This window comes from Pistacia vera, unplaced genomic scaffold (genome assembly GCF_008641045.1).
Source record: "Pistacia vera cultivar Batoury unplaced genomic scaffold, PisVer_v2 Contig446, whole genome shotgun sequence".
NCBI classification, from domain to species: Eukaryota; Viridiplantae; Streptophyta; class Magnoliopsida; order Sapindales; family Anacardiaceae; genus Pistacia; species Pistacia vera.
In genome coordinates this window covers 650,196-673,724 of record NW_022196275.1, presented here as the reverse complement: position 1 = coordinate 673,724, position 23,529 = coordinate 650,196, and the positions used below count along the sequence as shown (strand labels likewise).

General features: G+C 43.1%; 1 pseudogene; it reads left to right on the top strand.

The window, feature by feature from the left end:
- The window catches only part of LOC116144528, a 61,864-nt pseudogene extending 39,367 nt beyond the window's left edge, over positions 1–22,497 (top strand).
- The last annotated feature ends 1,032 nt before the right edge of the window (positions 22,498–23,529 follow it).

The following is a 23,529-nucleotide window of genomic DNA, read 5'->3' as shown; positions in this document are numbered from 1 at the left end:
TGCCCTCGATATGAAACGACTTAGTGCCGCTATTCGCCCATTAAGGCTCATGACCTGCTTTTTGTTGGTGGGGCTTTTCATGTCAAGGAGAGCTTGGATTTTCTCATGGTTGATCTCAATTCCCCATTGGTTAACCATGTATCTTAGGAATTTCCCCGAGGACACTTTGAACGAGCACTTGAGGGGGTTTAGCTTCATTCTATATTGTCGGAGGATGTTAAACATCAGCGAGATATGCTATGTGATCTAAGGCGACATGTGACTTGACCAGCATGTCATCTACATAGACCTCCATCGATCTTCCAATCTGTTCGGAGAACATTCGGTTAACCAACCGCTAGTAAGTTGCACCAGCGTTCTTGAGGCTGAAGGGCATAACTCTGTAGCAGTATAGTCCCCAATCTGTAACAAAGGATGCATGCTCTTCGTCCGATGTGTACATCAGAATTTGATTGTATCCTGAGTACGCGTCTATAAAACTCAATAGCTCGTGCCCTAAGGTGGTATCCACGAGTTGGTCGATCCTGGGCAGGGGGAAGCTATCTTTTGGGCATGCCTTGTTGAGGTCGGTGAAGTCGACGCAGGTCTGCCATTTGCTATTAGGCTTCTTTACTAGAATCGGGTTGGCAACCCAGGTCGGATAGAGTGCTTCTCGGATGGATCCATTTCGGAGGAGGTTATCCACCTCAAGCTTTAAGGCAGCATATCGCTCCGGATCCATCGCTTTTCTCTTTTGACGAACTGGCTTGGCTTCACTGTTGATGTTTAATGCATGGTAAACAACATCTGGGCTGATCCTGACCATATCCGCGTGCGACCATGCGAACACATTGATGTTCTTCTTGAGGAAGTTGGTCAGTTCGGTAGCAAGTTGGGGATTGAGATTCCTCCTAATCCTTAATATTCTGCTCGGCTCGTTCTAGTCGACCGATACTTTAGACAAATCCTCAACTGGTCCACTGGAAGGATATTTCTGAATACAAGGATCCATATTATCCTTGGTTGGACCAGCCTGTGGCTCGATCCGACTGATTGCCATCGCCTATCGGGGAATGCCGCGGGAGATACCTTTCCCTTTGTATGTCATCTGCATTTCTTTCTTATAACGGTCTCGAGATTCACGCTAGGATTCGCTGACTTTCCCTATCCCTATCAGGGTGGGGAACTTCATCTTCAGATGGTATATCGAAGTGACTGCTTTGAAGTTTCTTAGCAGAGGTCGCCCCAGAATACCATTAAAGGCGGATGGGCAATCCACCACCAAGAATTCAGTTACCTTGGTCACTTCGTCAAAGTCACCCAGTGTGACTGGGAGTAAGATCATTCCTTTGGGGATCAGGTGGTCCCCTATAAGGCCGTATAGGGGGAACAAGGCAGGTTTCAGGTCGGTCTCGTCCAAGTTCATTCTTTCGAAAGTTGACTAGAATAGGATGTTCACAGCACTTCCGTTATCCACCAACATTCTGTGGGTGTTATGGCGCCCTATTAGGGGCATGATCACTAGAGCGTCATCGTGGGGATGATGCAATCGAACTGCATCCTTTTCGGAGAAGGTAATTTCCTCCTCCTTGCGAACCTTTTGTGGTCGCTGCATCATGCTCATCACACTGATAGGGTCGTGATGAGCTGCACGAGCATACCTCTCATGGGCGCCTTGCAAGTTCCTTGCAAAGTGCGGTCCCTCGAAGATCAAATTGAGGCTACATACCCCTTTGCGATCACGACGCTTTGTTCTCGGTTCCCCTTCATTTTTCTCCTGTGAGGGAGTGGAGTCATCAATATATTCCTTGAAATGCCCCTGCTTGATGAGGTATTCAATTGCCTTCTTGAGAGCTTGGCACTCATCGGTGTGATGCCCATTATCTCGATAAAAGCGATAGTACTTTTTACTATTCTTGGCTGATGGGGGATTTTTCATGGTTTCAGGCTCTTCGAGCAGGCTGGCTTTTTCTGACTTGTCGAGAATGGCCGATACAGAGGCATTCAAAGGCGTATACTGATTTCTGTTGCGATTGCGACGAGGAACTGGAGCGTAAGACTTTTTGGGCTTGTAGTGTGGTTTCTTTCTTGTTTGCTGATCGTCAGTAGCCCATCTGCGATCAGTTCTCTTACTTTCCCCCCAAACAGACATACCACTTGAAGGGTCGGGGCAGCGGCGGTGGAGCGCCGCCACTGAATTTTCAATACGGAGGTACTTCTCTACAAGATTATAGAAGCGGGTGAGGGAAACATCATCCTCAGCCTGTAACTCTTTCCACAGGTCGGTTTGTGGGAAACTCCCACTATGATGAAAGTCCGAACAGACTCTTCGGGAGTGTGAGCTACTTTATTGAGTTTTCTATGGAATCGATCGATGTACGATTGGAGGGATTCATCCCTCTCTTGCCTTATATTACTGAGATAGCTCAAAGCCATTGAGAACTTTCGGTTTGCTAGGAAGTGCCTCAGGAATGTCGCACTCATCTGAGGCCATGAGCTGATCGATCTCGCTGGGAGCGACCTGAACCATCGTTTAGCATGAGCAATTAGAGTTAGGGGTGTTCAAAAAAATGAAAAAACTGAACCGAACCGCTAACCGAACCAAAAAACCGATTAACCGAAAAAACGGTTCTGTTACGATTTGAAAAATTCAAAAAACCGAATTTTCGGTTCGGAAGAAATTAGAAACGGTTAACCGAAAACCGGTTTTCTAAACCAATTTTTTTCAAATATATATTAAATAAATAAATAATAACCTAAACTAACATAAATCTCTAATTCACTCAATCTAAAATCCCAACCCAAATTTTTTTTCTTAGTTCCCAATGTATTGTCTATATTTACAATTAAATTTAGGACAAAATTTTAAAAAAAAAAAAAAGTTTTATAAAAAAAAAAGAGAAAACCGGTTCAAAACCGGTTAACCGCTTTTTTTAAAACGGTTAACCAGTTTTTCGGTTAACTGAAAAACTGGTTTTCCCTAAAACCGGTTCGGTTTCGGTTTGAAAATTTTCCCGAACCGAAAATCTGGTTCGGTTTAGAAAAGCGGTTGAACACCCCTAGTTAGAGTTACTGCCAAACAACAACACTTCGCCAAGTCTGAAACCTGGTGAAGCTACATCAGGTCGTTGAATTCATACAAGTGATCCTGCGGATTAGAAGTTCCATCGATCGCCCGCATGTTGGGCATCCTAAATCTTGATGGGAGAGGGGCAGCTAACACGCCGAAGAAAAGGGAGACGCCGCTGCGACCTACCCTTGCTCATTTTGTTGAGCTTTTAGTTGATCAAGAGCTCGTTATAGCTCTTCGATTTGAGGTAGCAACGCTACCTGGGGATTACGTTTTCCAACATGGGTTCGACCCTCACGGTTACGGTTGAAGAATGACCGTAGGTCGGATTCCCCTTCGCCTCTGCCGGTAGCCCTAGCCAACCTTGACACACGCTAGCTAGAGCCGTGCGATGGCGTTGGATGGTGTGGGGAACTTTTACGACCTCCGCGGTGGTACGAACCGTCCCGTAAAGTGTGGGAACTTCCCGCACGATGACGACTAGAGTCGTTTTTCTGGGGGTGATAAGAATCGACCCGCCCAGCACTTTTATGGGGGTGTGCATGCAACGCGACATGCGATGGCTCCGACTGTGATTTTTCACTGAGTTTTAGCGCCACGGGTATTCTACCCAGGACGTGGTCGGTGTTCGCTGACCCTTTGGAGCCCTTAGGCCCATTTTTCACCACCTGTTTACCCTTCCTTCGGCGCGCTGCAGTGCTCACGGCGCAGGCTATTGCCCTTTGTCGCGCTTTTGCAATACCTGTAGGCATTTTCGATGGTTGTACCACTTCATTTGATTTGGGTGGCACGCTCTAGTCCAAACGGTCCAACCTTCGATTGACCATCTGTAGAGTATTATCAAACCTCTCCAGGTAGTTTCTGATGGCAGGGTCAAGTTGTGAACTTGAGGGGATGTACCCCACGACACTTTACTGAACTGAAGGTACCCCGAGGGAGGTGTCCTGCACTTGGGGGATCCCCTTAGCACCCTGATTGGTCTGCTTAGGATCAAGTCGGCGTGCCATTTTCTGTTGTAGGACCCGTAAGTTAGAGATTCTCCTGATGAAGGACGAATGCTAAATCAGGCCCTCCTTTTAACGCCAAACTGTTGATGCGTGATTTTGATACCAACGAAACGCACATGTGAAACGCTGAGATGGTCCAGGAGACACACGTGAATGCAATAAAATGAGAATAAATGCAGTGGGAAAAGAGTTTTAAAGTGGTTCGGATGCTAAGGAAGCAAGTCCTACGTCCACTGATATTTGTATTAATGATAGAGGTCAGGTCACGTTAGCTGACTGACTTACAAATGACAGTATAAGGTAAAAAATGCTGTATATTCTTGAGAGAGAGTAGTTAATCCCTTAAATGAGAGGAGAGCTCTCAATTTATAGTGGGATGGATTAAGGTTATCATTACTGAATCTGTGAGTTGGTGGGATTATCTGTGCAAATCCTTCTTTATGTCCTATTGCCCACCTTCCAGAGCGATTTACACGATTTGGTGTAGGGATTAGACACGTGGACATCCTCTAGCTTTTCTTCAGTCTGGCGCGCACCCATTGTACTAACAGGAGTGTGCTGCTTATGTCATCAAGTGACGCGACTGTGCCAGAATGTCAGTGGGATCTTCTCGAGGCCTGACCACTCGCGCTGGCTGGGCTCCACGTCAGCCCTATATATATATAGATACTATGTCTCTCATACACACTCAAAGGATAATACAATGAAATAAAGAAACAAACATCAAGCAGCATGTTGGTATAGAAATATTTTACGTTAAGTCTTTTTCAATGTTTCAAGTGTATATATATATATACACACACATGAGATCCAAAGTCTGTTAAAATTATTTATTTTCACCAGCAGCTGTTAAAAAAAAAAAAAAAAACACAAATGGGTGGTTTTCAAAACTTATAACTGATGTAAATTTTAATTCACGATAGCAGTGTATAGAAAGAAAGAAACAGGAGATGAAAATGCACCCAACAAGCCGAAATCTATGACATGAAATGAAAGACTTTAATTTGGATTCTCTTGCTCAAGAGTCATGATGTGATGGGACAATTAATTGTTTCCATTCAAAACAAATCATAATCATTAGCACTTGTTATGCCTAGGAAAATAGGGCTGACGTGGCGCCCGGTTAAGTGCGAAAGGTTAGACCTCGGGAAGAGTCCACTGACATTCTGGCGCAGCTGCGTCGCATGATGATGCAAGCAGCACACTCCTGTCAGTACAGTGGGTGCACGCCAGATTGAAGAAAGGCTAGATGATGTATACGTGTCCAATCCCTACAACAAACCACGTGAATTACTCTAGAAGGTGGGTAATGTAACATAAAGAAGGATTTACACAGACAGTCCCACCAACTCATAGATTCAGTGATGATTACCTTATTCCATCCCACTATAAATTGAGAGTTCCTTTCTCATTTAAGGGATTGGCACATTTTACTCTTAATGAGCTACCCTCTCTCTGGAAAAGACAACATTTGATACCTTGTATTATCATTGTAAAGTCAGTCAGCTAAAGCGACTTGACCCTTATTATTAATACAAACATCAGTGGACATAGGACTTGCTTCCTTAGCATCCGAACCACTTTAAAACTCTTTTCCCACTACATTTTCTCTTGATTCTTTTGCTTTCACGTGTGTCTTCTGGGCTAGCTCAGCATCTCACACGTGCGTTTCGTTGGTGTCAAAATCACGTATCAACAGTTTGGCGCTAGAAGAAGGCCATATTAACATTCGTCCTTTATCAAAAGAGTCTCTAACCTGTCGGCCCTACAGCGAAAAATGGCTCATCGATTTGAACCTAAGAAAACCAACCAAAATACTGAGGGGATCCCTCAAATGCAGGAGGATACCTCTCCCAGGGTACCCTCGGCCCCATAGACTACCGCGGGGAACATCCTGTCAAGTTCACAACTTGAGCTTGTTGTTCTAAGCTACCTAGAGCGGTTCAATAATACTCTCCAGGCGGTCATGCGGAGATTGGACCGTTTGGACCAGAATGTACCACCCAAGTTAAATAAGGCTGTGCAACCGCCAAAAACGCCTGCAGGTCTCGTGAAAGCATGGCAAAGGGCGATAGCCCGTGCCACGAGCACTGTAGCACATCGAAGGAAGGGTAAGCAAGTGGTGAATGGGCCTAAAAGCTCAAAAGGCCTGGCAAACACCGACCACGCCCTTAATAGAATACCTGTGGTGTTGAGACTCGGTGAAAGGGTGTAGCTCGAGCCATCCCATAACACGTCGTGTGAAAACCCCCACAAAAGTGCTGGGCGGGGCAATTCACATCACCAGAATGATCCTGATCGTCACGGGGGAAGCTACCACACTTTGTGGGTCAGTTCGTACCACTGCGGAGGTCGTGAAAGCTCCCCGAACAATGCAACGTCATCACATGACTCCAGCCAGCGTGTGTCAAGATTGGTTGGGACTACTAGCAAAGGCGAGAGGGAATCCGACCTATGATCATTCCTTAACCGTAACCATGAGGGTCGCACCCACGTTGCGGAAAGTAATCCCCAGGTAGCGCCACTACCTCAAATCGAAGAGCTGCAGCGAGCTCTTGATCAACTGAAAGCTCAGCAAAACGAGTAAGGGCAAGTCGCATCGGCGTCTCCCTTTTCTCTGGCGGTATTAGCCATCCCACTACCATCGTGGTTTAGAATGCCTAACTTGCGGGCGTTCGATGGAAATTCTGATCCGTAAGATCACTTATACGAATTCAACGACCTGATGGAGCTTCACCGGGTCTTAGATTTGGCAAAATGTCGGTGTTTGGCAGTGACCTTAACCTCTCATACCAAACGGTGGCTTAGGTTGCTCGCAGCGGGATCGATTAGCTCGTGGCCTCAGATGAGCACGACATTCCTGAGACACTTTCAAGCGAACAAAAAGTTCTCGATGCCTTTGAGCTACCTCAGCAACATAAGGCAAGAGAGGGATGAATCCCTCCAATCATATATAAACAGATGCCATAGAGAACTCAACAAAGTGGCTTACACTCCCGAGGAGTCTGTTTGGACTCTCATCAATGTAGGAGTTCATCTGCAAACTGACCTGTGGAAAGAGCTACAGGCTAAGGATGATGTTTCCCTCACCCGTTTTTACAATCTCGTGGAGAAGTATCTCAGTATTAAAAGTTCTGTAGCTGCACTCCACCGCCGCGATCACAGCACCTCAGGCAGTGCGCTTGGTCAGGAAGAAAGAATGAGAGTTGATCGCCGATGGGCTCCCGATGATCAGCGAAAAGGGAAGAAGCCGCGCTATGAGCCCAAAACATCTTATGCCCCAGTTCCTCGTCGCGATCGCAATAGGAACCAATATACCCCCTAGAATGCATCTGTATCAGCTATTCTTGACAAATCAGTAGAGGCCAATATGCTTAGAGAACCTGAGCCCATGAAAAATCCCCCATCGGCTAGGAACAGTAAAAAATATTGTCGCTATCATCAGGACAATGGACATCATACCGATGAATGCCAAGCTCTAAAGCAAGCGATCGAAAACCTCATCAAGCAGGGACATTTCAAGGAGTATATTGATGACTCTGCTCCCTCACAAGAGAAAAATCAGGGGGAGCCAACTAAGAAGCGTCGCGATCAGAAATGAGTGTGTACCCTCAATTTAATTTTCGAGGGACCACACTTCGCAGGGAACTTGCGAGGTGCCCAAGAAAGGTATGCTTGCGAGGCACATCACGATCCCATTAGAACGATGAGCCTGGCACAACGACCATAAAAGGTTCGCTGGGAGGAGGAAATTTCCTTCTTTGAAAAAGATACGGCCCGACTGCATCATCCTCACGATGATGCCCTTGTGATCACACCCCTCATAGGGTGCCATAATATCCAGAGAATGTTAGTGGATAACGGAAGTACTGTGAACATCCTGTTCGCTTTAACTTTCGAAAGAATAAATTTGGACGAGGCCGACCTGAAGCCTGCCTCGTTCCCTTTATATGGCTTTACAGGGGACCACCTACTCCCCAAAGTAACGATCTCACTCCCAGTCATGCTAGGTGACTTCGATGAGGTGACCAGGGTAATTGAGTTCTTGGTAGTGGATTGCCCATCCGCCTTTAATGGAATCCTGGGGCGACCTTTGCTGAGACACTTCACGGCAGTCACTTCAATATACCATTTAAAGATGAAGTTCCCCACCCCGACGGGGATTGGGGAAGTTAGCGGGTCTCAGCGTGTATCTCGCGACTGCTATATGAAGGCAGTGTAAATGGCATGCAAAGGCAAAGGCACATCCTGCGGCAATCACAACCAGGCAATGGCAATCAGCCGGATCGAGCCACAGCCTGGCCCAGCGGAGGATAGTATTAATCCTCGCATTCAAGACTGCCCTTCCAGTGGGCCAGTTGAGGACCTGACTAAAGTACTGGTCGACCAGAACGAACCAAGCAGGGTGCTAAGGATTGGTAAAAATCTATATCCCTAGCTCGCTATCGAACTTACCAGCTTCCTCAGGGAAAACATCGATGTGTTCGCATGGTCGCACGCAGATATGGTCGGGATCAGCCCAAATGTTATTTGCCATGCATTAAACATCGACAGTGAAGCCAAGCCAGTTCGCCAAAAGAGGAGAGCGATGGATCTGGAGCGGTATGCTGCCTTGAAGCTTAAGGTGGATAACCTCCTTCGAAATGGATCCATCCGAGAAGCACTCTATCCGACTTGGGTTGCCAACCCAGTTCTAGTAAAGAAGCCTAACGGCAAATGGCGGACCTACATCGACTTCACCGACCTCAACAAGGCATGTCTGAATGATAGTTTTCCCCTGCCAAGAATCGACCAGCTTGTGGATGCCACCTTAAGGCACAAGCTGCTGAGTTTCATGAACGCGTACTCGGGATACAATCAAATTCCGATGTACACGCCGGACGAAGAGTATACATCTTTTGTTACAGATTGGGGATTATACTACTACAAAGTTATGCCCTTCGGCCTCAAGAAAGCTGGTGCAACTTACCAGCGACTGGTTAACTGGATGATTTCCGAACAGATAGGCGGATTGATGGAGGTCTACGTAGACAACATGCTGGTCAAGTTGCGTGTCGCTTCAAATCATGTAGCACATCTCCCTGAGATGTTCGACGTCCTCCGGCAGTACCGAATGAAGCTGAATCCCCTCAAATGTTCATTCGGAGTATCCTCGGAAAAGTTCCTAGGGTACATGGTTAACCAGCGGGGAATTGAGATCAACCCCGAAAAAATCCAAGCTCTCCTCAATATCAAGAGCCCGACCAATAAAAAACAGATCATGAGCTTGAACGGGCATATAGCAACGCTAAGTCGCTTCATATCGAGGCTAACAGATCGCTGTTTTCCATTCTTCAATGTACTTAGGGCCAATAAGAAGTTCAAATGGACTCCCAAGTGCGAACAGGCCTTCCAGAGAATAAAGGAACACCTTGGGAAGCCACCACTTCTATCCAAACCTCTCCCACAAGAGATCCTTCTTTTGTACCTGTTCGTCTCGTAGTTCGCGGTCAGTGTAGCTTTAGTTCGAGAAGAGAAGAGAACACAATGGCCAGTGTATTACACGAGCAAGGGTCTGTTGGATGCTGAGATGTAGTATCCAGAAATGGAGCGATTAGCCTATGCCCTGCTGATCGCTTCCCGAAAGTTGCGACTTTACTTCCATACCCATACAGTTCACGTATTGACTAATTACCCGCTCAGACAGGTCCTCGAAAAACTGGATGCGTCGAGTAAATTGTTCAAATAGGCCATGGAACTCAGTCAGTTCGATCTCCATTACAAACCAAGAGCAACTATTAAAGGGCAGGCTGTTGCCGACTTCGTATCAGAGTTCTCGCATCATCCAGCGAACGAGTCGGAATGGCCCAACGAATCATCGAGGAAACTGTTCAAAATCTCTCTACTAGACCCTCTACGTCGATGGATCATCTAACAAAAAGAGGGCCGGGGCGGGTCTTCTCTTATTGAGTCCCAAAGGGGCTCGCATTCATGGCATTCTCCGGTTCGGTTTCAAAGAACCCAATAATGAGGCCAAGTATGAAGCTCTGCTCGCTGGACTCAGGTTGGCCAGGGAAATAGGTGCAACCCCGATTAGCGTCCACAGTGACTCCATGCTGGTAGTTAACCAGATTTTGGGTGAGTACCAAGCCAAGGAAGATAACATGATCAATTATCTGAAGAAAGCTAAAGCCACACTCGAGCCGTTTAAGCACTTCACGATCACTTAGATTCCCAGGGAGAGCAACTCTGTGGCGGACGCCTTGGCAAGAATAGCCTCATCATTGGACTCGGATGCACCAGAGAGCATTCCTATTCGATTCATTGAGATTCCCAGTATCAGCCCAATCGAACAGGCCGTGAATATAACGGATTCAGATTCATGGATGACCCCCATTATTCGGTATCTCAAAGATGGGACCTTACTGTTAGTGTATATTAGTGTATGCCCTAGAAACCATTCGTGTTGTCGGTTTCAGAGCATTTTGTCTTGTATCTATATATATATCATAAATAATAGAAGAAAGAGTTCTTCAATTTATATATGTAAGTTGCTTCCTTTATTCAGTCATGCATTTAAAATAAAGTATGTATATGAATTGTCCAGATGATTCATTTAATCGGTAAATGAATTATCGAAAAGGGTTCCCTACGGAAGCAATATAAATTTGGGCAACTATATTGTACAGTAGGCATACCGGATGCTTCCGAAAGATATCATGAGTTGATATAAGTACGGATGACGATGATAGTCATGTCACTGGGGCATTGGTATGGATTAACGGTTGGTGAACTGTTTTTCGAACGTGACCGAATAACGACAAATCACTTGGAAAAGCATGTAGTCAATGATTTATCGTTTGGTTATATCAGTGCACGATGTAGTCCTTTGACCTGAGACATTGTAGTCGGATCCGATATGGATGCGTATGGTTCATACGGTGTATAAGTACGAGACTAATCATGTTTCGTACAATAAAGCCTATTTGGTCATGCGTTGTTCATATGCGGAAACGAACGATGGTCAAGAGGGGATCCATTGACTCGAAAATATAGGATCGGGAGTACCGCTGACTCCATCCGGATTCGAGTTCCTAGACGAACATCGATAAATGTCAGAAAACTGAATCTCTGGCCAGAGTCTATTATTAGTCATACAAAAGTAAGTTTGTGATGACAAGTTCCGGACATATTGATCGACAATTCGGTAGAAGATCGAGTTTAGGATTTTGACGTTCCATGAATCCATACTCGATTAGGATATCTCAATGGAGGGACTTTACCTGCATGGTACGTATGATCTGAAATGGGTTCGATGAAGTATTTCTTCATCGTGGTTTAGGGACTATGGCACATTGCTAGATGTTTACCATAGTCGTTGGGCCTCCGGACAGGTTTCCGGATTCATCCAGAACCGGCTCACGGCTAATCCACGGTGGACCTACATGGTCACACCAATAGCCTTGAGAAGTTAGAGAAGGATGAGAGAGAGAAATGATTATCCGAAGAGGGCTAGCACCTTCCGAGGGTAATAACGGGATTTCTATAGTAATAGTTACATAGAAAACAATTTGTGACATTTTAAGGGTTAAAATGGTCAAGCAATAATTAATTATATTTAATTATTATATCTTAAAGTGTTAAGATTAATGAGATGAACAAAAATAACCTTTTAATAGTTAAAGGGTAAAAAGGGTAAATTTATGGGTTGTTAATGTAAACTAGTTTAGTTTACATGGGCCCTTGAATAATATTGATTATTCAAAGGGTAGCATATTAAATTCGTGGGGTCCCTTTATAAAATAAGATTTTATTGGGCTTGGAAGTGAAAAATAAATAATTGCAAAATAGCCCAAGTATATATAAGTGCAAAAGGTTGCATTTTTGTTCATTATTCACTTGTTCACTCAAACACAAACTAAAAGCTCTCTCTCCCTAGCCAAGGCCACTCTCTAATCCTCTCAAGGTGGTGTTAAAGTGTGGAGGTTTCATCCTTTTGAAGCTAATCTTCATCAATCCAAAGCAAAGGAGTAGGTATAATCTCTTTTCAAGCTTTGTTTGAAAACCGGTTTTATAATCCATGCTTTCATTCTCCATCTCCACCACTCTTCATGCATGCTGATTCTTACACTTACTTGATGACAAAGTCGAGGCAAGAACTCTGCGAACAAGATCTGCCCGTTACACCCTCATCAGAGATCAGTTGTACGTGCGAGGGTTCAGCGCCCTTCTCCTCTGATGTGTAAATAATGAAGAGGCAGATTATATCATGAGGGAGATACATGAAGGGATCTGCGGTAATCATACCGCCGCACGATCTCTTGCCAATAAAGTTATTCGCCAAGGGTACTACTGGCCTCTGATCCAGTAAGATACCTACAACTTTGTCAAAAGGTGTGATAAGTGCCAATGGTTCGTGAACATACCGCGAGCTCCCTCTCACTAGCTGACGACTATGACCAGCCCCTGGCCATTCTCTATGTGGGAGATCGACCTCATCGACCCCATGCCAGCTGGTAAAGGGGGAGTGAAATATGCCATGGTTGTAGTGGATTACTTCACCAAATAGGTCGAAGCTAAGCCATTAGCCACGATCATGACTAGAAAGCTTAAGGACTTCGTCTTCAAGAACATTGTGTGCCACTACAGGATTCCTCATACCCTCATTTCAGATAATGGTAAACAATTTGACAACGAGGAGTTCAAGCAGTTTTACAATGAGCTGGGTATCCATAAAAAATTTGCCTTTGTCGCGAGCCCGCAAGCAAATGGTCAAGTTGAAGCCGTCAACAAAACCATCAAGCACACTCTAAAGGCCAAACTTGGCGCAGCTAAGGGAAACTGGGCCGACGATCTTCCCGAAGTCTTGTGGGCGTATAGAACAACCCTGAGAACCTCTACCTCGGAAACTCCATTTTCGCTAGCGTATGGCTGCAAAGCAATGATCCCTGTGGAGGTAGGAACCGGTTCACTTCGGAGGGACCTTTACAATGAAGCAGACAACTAAGCGCTTATGCGCGTAAGTCTGGACCTTATTGAAGAGCGTCGCAGCAAGGCTTCGCTAAGAATAGCAACCTATCAAAAAACCGCGAAAAGGTTCTTCAATTCTAAGGTCAGACGAAGAGACTTCAGGTCGGTGACCTTATATTGAAGGAAGTTATTCTCGGTACTAGAGAAGTAAGTGCCGGAGTTTTGGGACCAAACTAGGAGGGCCCATACCGTATTGCCAAAGTGATAAGACCGGGGACTTACCACCTCAAAAGGCTGAATGGTTTCGTGGTGCCGCGAGCTTGGAATGCTGAGCATCTACGACCTTACTATCAGTAATTCCGAACTTACTTTCCTTGTAAACTTTTATTTTTCGCAAGCTTTTGTAAATAGCGAATGTAATTTAGTTCTTTTTGTAATCGCTTTGTATATCCAATTCTGTATAATTATGTTCGCATAGACTTGTTCCAATGCAATCGTAGGCAACCACTATGCGATCTCATATGTAATAGGGTACTCAAAATTCCTATGCATGCTAAAAAATTATTCAAAGCAACTTTTATTCATTATAAAGGGGAGGTACATAAAGCAAGATAAGGGCTACAAGGACGAATCACTGATCCGCGGAGGAGCAAGCCTTGTGATCCCAAGCTGGTCGCCGACTTCCTGTTCCTCTTGTTCGGGCGAAACCACCTCAGGGATATACTCCGGGTGATATTCCGAATTAGGCCCCATAGCCATCTCCTCAGCCTCAGCCTGGGCTAAAGTAGCCAGTTCGTCCTGGTACTCGCTAGGAAGATCGGATAGATCCATCTCAGGGTTCTTCGCCTGAAGAATGAAGATGGACCTGATCGTCTAGTCTGCAGCCCTGTTCTCCGCTTCCGCCTCCTACCTTTCCATCTCTGCGGTTAGCGAGGCGACGCGGCCCTGAGTGAAGTGAAGCGCAGCCTCAAGCTCTGTTCGCTGCCTTTATGTAGCCTCCCATAGGTTGGCCCTTTCCTGTTCAGCCCGCATGGCTCGTTCAGAGGAATTTTGCAGCACCTGGTCCTTCTCCCCAACCTCCTTGGAAAGCCTAACCACAGTCCACTGGAGCTCTTTCACCTCCTCGCCATGCTTGTCCAGTTCGGTCTTCTAGAAGTCCACGGTACAACGAGCAGCGTCCCTTTCAGACATAAATTGGTATGCTTGAGCAATGGACGAATCTCTGTCAGCTCGCACAGCCTCTAGGTCTTGCACGAGCCAAGCATTCTCCCCCTGAAACTCGACCAATTGCTTAGTAGACCCTAGCTAGGCCTTCTGCTGAGACATGTACAAGGAAAGCAGAGCCTGCACGATAAGATACATTTCCCTTTAAGGAGTAAAGGACCCCGACCAGAGTAGCTTGTTTAGCTTGCTGAACAGTTGGAATGATGTGGACAGGAGTTCGATAGAACTTGATGTCAAAAACTGCTCGAACGACTCTGCGAGCCCGCATTCCAAGAGTGTTAGGACCACCAGTTGTAGATGGTCTGGAAGATGGGCCATTGACTCTAGCAGGGGTGTGCCGACGCCCTCGACGGGTGGAGCCTAACCCGTGGGTTCTTTCCCTGGCCTCCTCCAGGGGATTGTGGTTGCAGGTCACAGCGGCTGACCGATGGGAATGCCGGTCGTGCCTCTAGGTAGCCCTCCCGAGCCGAATGCTCGGTAAGGCTGTGACCTATTGGGCTGAATGTCCACACTCTCCCCTTCGGACTCTGTCTCCTTGATCCGGATTTGCAGCCTCTTTTTGGGCCTTGACGCAATTGTCTTCTGCTTCAGGGGAGCAGCAGGCGGAAGAACTTCAGTAGCTCGGGCCAGAGCACCCGCCTGTGCGACTAAGGGACCGCTGGGATCAGCTCCAGCGGGTCCGGTGGTTCACCTCTAGGGAAAAGAAAACTGTCCTGCTCGCGGCGACTTGGACACTCGTGGAGGCATGGTCGCTGCCTATGAACGTTAGTAAAACAGTTCGCTACAAAAAAAAAATGTAATGTAAGGATAGTCGAAACTTACTCGATAGGGGCTCTAATGCTGCGGACTCGTTGAAAAGCCCGTACCTCCGGAAGTTCTTGGTTGTCATGAGCAACCTCGCGTCGTATTTCCCCTTGGGCAGAAAGCTAAATGCTACAATCCTGTCCGGGTCCGCGAGCAGGTTTAGACTAGTCGTTCTGTTAACTATCGAGGAAAGCAAACGACTCGTTAGCAAAAAGTCAAAATCGAACTGAGCTCAGAAGGAAACAAAACCTACTCAGATCCTGAAAACGGCTGATGTTGTCATAATGGAAAAAGAAAAACCTTGTGTCATATGCTCCTACATTGCTCGAATAGCTATGTATCTTAGCCTGTATTGTGTTTCATCTGGACAAGTACCAGGAATCCTTGTCCTTGCTCCTTTTCAAGACATACGAGCAGCCGAGCTCAACCGCGTTAACTCGCCCAGTCTATTCTCTCGACACGCGATGTACATGGTAATGGCAATCATGTACGCGTTCGGGGTGAGCTGCATCGGTGCGATCCCGAAATGATCGAGGACCGACCTGGTGAAAGGGTGGAAAGGAATCAATCCCCCACCCTTAAAGATATCTTTAGAGATTGCAGCGAACCCACTTGGTAGATCCCGGGCAGTATATGCCACCTCGTGGAAGACATCTACTCTGACAGTGAACTGACTAACTACCTTTCACAGCTCCTTAGCAGTAAGCGCTGAGTAAATTCCTCTTGGGGGGGGGGGGGGGGGGGGGGAAGCGGGGGGGGGGGGGGGGGGGGGGGGGGGGGGGGGGGGGGGGGGGGGGGGTGCGGGGGGGGGGGGGGGGGGGGGGGGGGGGGGGGGGTGCGGGGGGGGGGGGGGGGGGGGGGGGGCGAAAGCACCCTCTATAGGCAAGTTAACGCCTTCCTCGGCTCTGGTCATTGGAAGGTCCATTTTGCAATCTGCAGAAGCAACAAAAGGGTACCATTCAGTCTTTGTACATTTTCCTATGATGATGTAGGTGAAAAGTTTTCCTCCTTAAACCCATAAAAACCCTAACAAGTGTACTTGGAGCCTTTAACGGCTCCAACCCGATGAAAAACATTTCGTCTCTGATGAGCTACCGATGGACAACCATCACACAGTGACTGTCGAAAGTTAAAAGACATTAAAGATAAAAAGGAAGTCATCTTTACCTCTGAAAATGAGAAGGGTTGACTCTTCTGTTCCAGATATCAAACGAACGCCGCTCTGAACAGCAAGGAATCAAGACCGGCAAAGGTTTCTTGTTCTCTGAAAATGAAAATGCTGTGGCTTCACCTAAAAAGGGTTTGGGGTTTTTATAATGAAGTGGCACTTTGGTTCCCCGAAATCAAACCACGTTTGAGCGAAGAGTGCAACTGACCATTGATCGCGACCACGTGTCACGAATCAACAAGGAAGAGTGACCATCACGCCTTAGGAAACCAGATTGTCACCCCCTCTCGTTGAAATGCTCAAGCGATGACACGATTTCCCTTTTCTGCATTAAATGTGCCCACTGCCGCATTGAATGCCTTGATAAGGAATGTCGTTTCAACATGTTTCGCATTTGATGCGCATAGCTGGCACTTATTGCGCAAAGGACACGTCTGTCAGAATAAAGAGCATTTCATTTAATGCGTTCACAGCTAAAGGTACAACGAATATCTGAAGAGGTCGTTACCAGCAACATTTTTCGTCGCCAGTTGCGAGGTGACGCGACTCTTCGCACCTCATCGATCGCGAAGCGACCTGATTGTTTGGGTTGCGACAATCACGAAGTGATATGACGCCTGTTGCGAAGTAGCATAGCCATTCGTCCTAAAAAGCTATCAAGTGAGAACAGGTCGAGAATCTCCTCAGGTCGGGGTCACCACTAGCATCGAGTATCCGAGCCCAGGTCGCTGTCCATGAGGTCACAAATCCTCAACTACCTGAAAGTGTCCCGATCTCCTTTACAAACAAGTCGTAGCGATCAACATCTCTTAAGACCCTATATCAAGGCATCTATAGTTTCCAAGATTCGATTCACAAACCTAAAAAACTAGGAGACTTCTGTTATGTCTAGAAAAATAGGGCTGACATGGCACCCAGTTAAGTGAGAAAGGTCAAACCTCGGGAAGAGTCAATTGACATTCTGGCGTAGCCGCATCGCATGATGATGCAAGCAGCACACTCCTATCAGTACAGTGGGTGCGCGCCAGATTGAAGAAAGGCTAGATGATGTACACATGTCCAATCCCTGCAGCAAACCACGTGAATTACTCTAGAAGGTGGGTAATGTGACATAAAGAAGGATTTGCAAAGACAGTCCCACCAACTCACAGATTCAGTGATGATTACCTTATTCCATCCTACTATAAATTGAGAGTTCCTCTCTCATTTAAGAGATTGGCACATTTTACTCTAATGAGTTACCCTCTCTCTAGAAAAGACAACATTTGATACCTTGTATTATCATTGTAAAGTCAGTCGGCTAAAGTGACCTGACCCTTATTATTAATACAAACATCAGTGGACATAGGACTTGCTTCCTTAGCATTCGAACCACTTTAAAACTCTTTTCCCACTACATTTTATCTCGATTCTTTTGCTTTCACATGTGTCTTCTGGGCTAGCTTAGCATCTCACACGTGCGTTTTGTTGGTGTCAAAATCACGCATCAACAGCACTTAATGGGACATTTTGACTTAATTCAAGTACATAAACATTCCAAAATTTTTCTTAGGAATCATGTTATATTGGACCCCACGAAGTGTTAGCGCCTTCAATTACTACTGTTCACTTCTCTATGTCTCATTCTATATCAAACCCTAATTCATTAATTTAATTTAATCTAATTATTTTAATAATAATAATAATAATAATATCAATTAACCATTTGGCCAAGCACCCTAAGTTGATTTAATTAATCTAATAATTAGTAGTGATTGAGATTGATTATTTGAGAAGAATTTGAACATGAGATTGAACTCTATGATAAGATGATTAAATGTGGCTATAAGAATTAAAGAAATAAGTAAAAAGATTAGCATATAAAAATAAAAAAGAAATCCAAAGTGGGTGGCGCAAATATTATGATCCAAGTCTAGATAGTTTGATTAAGGCCTTAATTGTTTGACAAATAAGAAATTGGGTATTTTAATTAAATGGAATGAGATCTTCACAAAATCTTCTGTTTTTAAGAATGTTGATAAGGAATTAGAAGAGAAGGAAATTCAATATAGACTCAATAATTGATGATAAATTAGCGAATAAATAAGTAAATATAAAATGGGTAATGAAGTGATAGGAGTTCATGGATTGAGAAGCTTTAAATAAAAATGGCTAAAAGACATGGAAGATTACAAATTTGACAGTTATGATGTTTGTATGCAAAAAGCCAAGGATATAAGGACTCCAATTATCATAATCTTTAACAGGTAGTCATGTTGGCCCAATCACCATGTGAACAAAGGGAAAAAGAAGACCAATACAAGCAGGCAGCAGCATTACAAAAGAGGCAGTCCACACCCTTTGAAGCCCACGGCCACCATACATGCCTCCATCTGCAGAGTTCTAAAACCCATACTAACACAAAAGCTGAATAAAAAAAGCATTTTTTGACCAATCAACACACTGTTAGGATCAGGCTTTGCCATCTCAATAATGAAGGAACTTGAACAAAAGACTACTAGTCAACTTAGCATGGATATCATGCTAGGATTTAGATTACAAGGAGAAGTATGCAAAAAGTAGTGTATAACCACAAACTTTCCCTGATCTCAGTACATATTATTTATAAGAAATAAACTTTCTAAAATACCCTTACAAACACTAATGCTCATGATCTACAAAGATGAAAATAAAACTAAAAAATAATTAAACAAAGCAAACTGCAAAATACCTCTTAAATAAGAAATTCCGAAATCTGTAATGTTATAATTAGAAATTTGTAACTCCTTTAGCTTAGAAAGCCCTGACAAAGGTGGAAAATTAGAGGTTAAATAAATTGGCCAAACATAAAAAATTTAGAGAGAAATATTCATGCCAAATTCTTCACTCGGTCTTCAACCAAAAACTAATAGGGATAGCAGGAGCTTTTACATGTTAATGCCATGCATGTAACTAGTTAATACATATTATGTAATAGCAACAACAATCTTGATTTTTGCGAGGGCAAGAAAAAAATATTCCAGCAGAAGGTTAATTCCCATCTCAATCCTTGCAGCACTAAAGTTCGAGTTGATCCACAACATGCATCCCTTATACATTTCAGTAAACCCCACTTGCAAAACCCATCAACCAGGGGAACTCAACACAAACACACTCAACGAAAACAACTATACACAGATCGACGTATGGGGAAAGCTCAACCAAACAATAATATAAGTGTAGACAATGTTAATCTCACAAACAAAAATTAAAATACAAAATATGCAATAACCGACATTAACCATTCAATCAAAAAAGAAAACACAAAATTTGTCAAAAAAACAAAAACAAATACACAAAAATTTTAATGCTTAACGAAAAAACCAAGACAATTGTTTACCAGCCGACGACATGAGAGAGAGGAGATGACCAGCCGATGAGGATGAGTGACGGCGACCGGCAACTGTGGTACTAAGAATGGGAATGACGAACTGGATGACTGATGAGTGACGAACTGACAATTAATCGAAGAGGGAGACAGGGAGTTGAACTTGAGGTATGAAGAAGATGGCAAAGACTAAAGAGGGAGGTACTCAGTTGACTGATGAGAGATTGAGATACGGGACAGAATTGAGTTACTGAGAGTCTGAGAGATGAGATGCGGCCGCGATAGAGTTACTGAGAGTGAGAGATGAGAGGCCTGATAAAATTAGGGGTTAGGGATTCATTTCAGATTTGCAAAAACGGGTACCTGCAGGTGTTCGCGGGTTCACTCATATAACCCATCAGTTATACGGGCCGGGCCAGGCCAGGTACGGGTCTAAAAAAACGGGTNCTAGAATAAAAAGGGAAATTATGGTGGGAAAATGTAAGAATAAGACTACGTAAGAGGATCAAGCAAGAATAGCTTAAATGCTTGCATTAGAAGAACATGGACTAGTTATTCTGCTTTAGCAAGATATATAAAGGTCTATTACTTGGTTTTTTCTCATCTTTTGGTGGACTCCATATGCAAATCCAAGAGTAAGATACAAAATTTGCAATTAGATGTGCGAAATAGAAGTGATTTGTGATCTTGTTAAAAGTTTAAATGTATAAAAACAATGTCAAATATGCTTACACAAGGTTGGGGAAGGAAAATTTTAAGCCCTCCAATGATTCCTGCAATGTTAATCTAAGTGTAGGGATTCTACATAGAGTTGTTTGCACAGAGAAAGTAAACAATGATTCCTTCAATAAGCTATAAAAAATCCAGATGCATTTCACATTTCTTTGCCCAAAACAAAAACAATAAGACAACAATAAAGAAACTATGCGAGGTAGAAAAATGCACTTTGATTAGCAGTTGCAACAAACAGAAGCTCTAAATTATATATTGTAATTTCAGCAAGGAATCCAAAGCTTCAAAACCTGAAGCCAGGAGTTAGGTTCTAAAAGTGCAAGTAGACATGCCAGTTATTAAAGTTTAGATTTGGAAAAGTTAGATATGCCAAGAGTTAGATTCTAATAGCTGTTTACTTGAAGTTGGAGACAACGGCACCTGAAGAAAAATGAATCTGAAGAAAAAATTTCATGCCTATGCAGTAGTAGAACCCAGATCTAGAAAACATAGTAGCAAGGATCTTTAGCAGATGGTTTTATCAGAAATTGCAGATATTGCTTACTTTTGGTTACCTTTGAACCACAAGAGTTGAGAAAATCTATGAGATGACAAAGTAGTGAAGTTTTGGAATAGAGGAACCGCTTTCAATGGAAGTATTATGCTATCAAAATGCCATGCTGTACTTTTGAAACTAGAGCAACTATTCACTTGCTTCTTGCTAGAAAAAAAAACTGATAAAAATACTAAGCTGAATTTCAAATATTGAGTGTTAAATTCAACCAGAAATGAGATTGACACGAAACATACAAGTACCTTAAGAACCTCCAATCTGAGAATCTCGTTGACACTCGCCTCTAAATGTTCTTGCCCTGAATATTGTATAAGCATAAAAATATAAGCCAAAATTGTCTAATCTGCATCTAATCTCAAAACTCACACAAACTAACCAATAATATTATCTAATTTTTTATTCAAAGATCCTCTTAGAAATTAAAAAATGAAGATAGAACATGAAGAATTTTCTTGTATTAAGAACTCCAGAAATTAGAATTTTGTCCAAGTTCAAAGTTTTTTCTTTTCTTCAGTTACCTATCACACACAATAGTGCCTGATATCAGAATGGTACAGAGATTACAATCAATTTATTGAAAACATATAAAATCAATCATATATATATGTGACAGTGAGTTTATATTGTATTAGATAAAATCAATCAAAAAATACTGTATTAGATAAATAAAAAAAAAAAAAAACTAGATAATAGTAGAGGTGAAATTAAGAAAATGACGAACCTTGAATAATGAGATGATTCTCCAGAATCAGATGATTCATCGGTTTCTTACTCCTTTAAATTTCTTTTAAATCTCTCCCACTTTACGCACAAAAATCCCAAAAGATGAAACTTTCTTCTATTGTCTTGGCTCTTACTATTTAACAAGACTTTACAACAACACTCACTCTTCACCAATTTTCTTAACGAATTAGTTTTCCCTAGATGAAGAAGCTGTCTTGATTCCACTGCATACATCGCTGCCTCGCCACTGCAATTTATAAGGCTCCACATTCCTCATATGATGACAATAAGTTCACGTACGGAGCCATGGTGACTGAATGGAGCCCCCAAGTTTGTGAAGCAATAATCTAGTGGTTTGTGGCCTTGACACTCTTTAGGTATTCTTCAAATGTCTATCCAGGTTGGTGTTATTAGCGAAATCACCTGCAAAAGAGAGAAAGTATTTGTGAAAAGACAACCAAGAAAATATGCAAAACAGTTGATAAAGTAAAAACATTTCAATGCAAGTGTATCAGCTACTGACACTTACGAATTACAAATTTCTTAAGTGAAGACAAGAAATGAGTGGGTAAATCATGTATGTTTAACTTATCCAGTTTCTTCAAGAGACTTCTTGCCATCTATCCTCTTAAATGGACATGGATTATATTGGAGTGGCAATTAACGTTGGACATGGGGCGCTCATTGATGAAAAGGAAATGGTGAAGCTTTTGGTGCGTGTTGAGATTGGTGGTGTTGGGCTTGATGTGTTTGAAAATGAACCACATGTGCCCAAAGAGCTATTTCAATGGATAATGTTGTGTTACCTCCCCATTGCGCAGTTGCTACTCCAGAATGCTTTGATGCATTGGAGGAGCTGATTGTGTTTAACTTGAAGGCTTTCTTTGCAAATAAACCCTTGTGGTTAGTGGTCAATCTTGAGTGAAGGGACTATTCATTTAGTTTATTAATGGCTTTTGAAAATCATTAAACAAAAAACCAACATTGGTTCACAGCAGGTAGAGTTATTCATCAGTTGAAAAATTGATATATTAAATCATTCAACACCTGAAGTTTGTAAAATGTGGATAGGAAACAGCGGGTTGTAAGTATGTTAAAATATCGGAAATATAGTTCAAGCATTCTTCATTTTTTTTTTTTTTTTTTTTTTTGAGGTGCCTATGCTACTTCCAAAAAGCAGAGATATTGTTTGTGAAATTAGAACTGTAATGGTGGGTTTAACAAACTTCTGTTACGTAGCCTTAACTGATATTTAAAAGTTAAAAGCCTGCATTTCCTTCTTCGTTAATTCTTCGTCAAGCTAAAACTAACACGGTAAGATTTAGCTTGTTACAACAATTATATGTGTGTGTGTGTGTGTGTGTTTACAAGCATAATCAAGTGCATGATTGAAAATTTACCTCCACATAATAATATTTATATGTATATTGTAATCTCGTAATTTACATCTATAAGGATATGTTGTCATCCTTGTCTTCCAATGTGAATGTAGCTGTCAGTGATATGTTGGATCCACGACTCGCAATCTCATATCCACTGTAGAGGTTACTTTTTCTTGCTTAGATGCCAACCCAGAATCCAGATGAAACATGCAGACTGTTTGTCAATGATTATGCAATTAAGCTTCTTGTTCTTCACCAGTTACTCAAATTCCATTCTTGGAAAGACAACAGGATTTATTCTTTCTTCTGTCATATACTCTGTTTCTTAATAATGTAATAATTAATTGCCAGTTTCCAAGTTTCTTATTTCATCCCCTTTTGTGTGAATAATTTGATTAATATCTCTATTGGATGCATACAAGTTTAATCAAGCACAGTTAAGAAAAAGGCTTGTCATCAAAGTATAAAAATTTCACTTATCTCACTAATGTGAAGAGCTTCATTTTTTCTGGTTTTAAGCAACTGACAAATATGCATTGTTTGAGCTATGGATTGAGTAATATTTAATCTCTAAATTTGTTGATCAAAATAA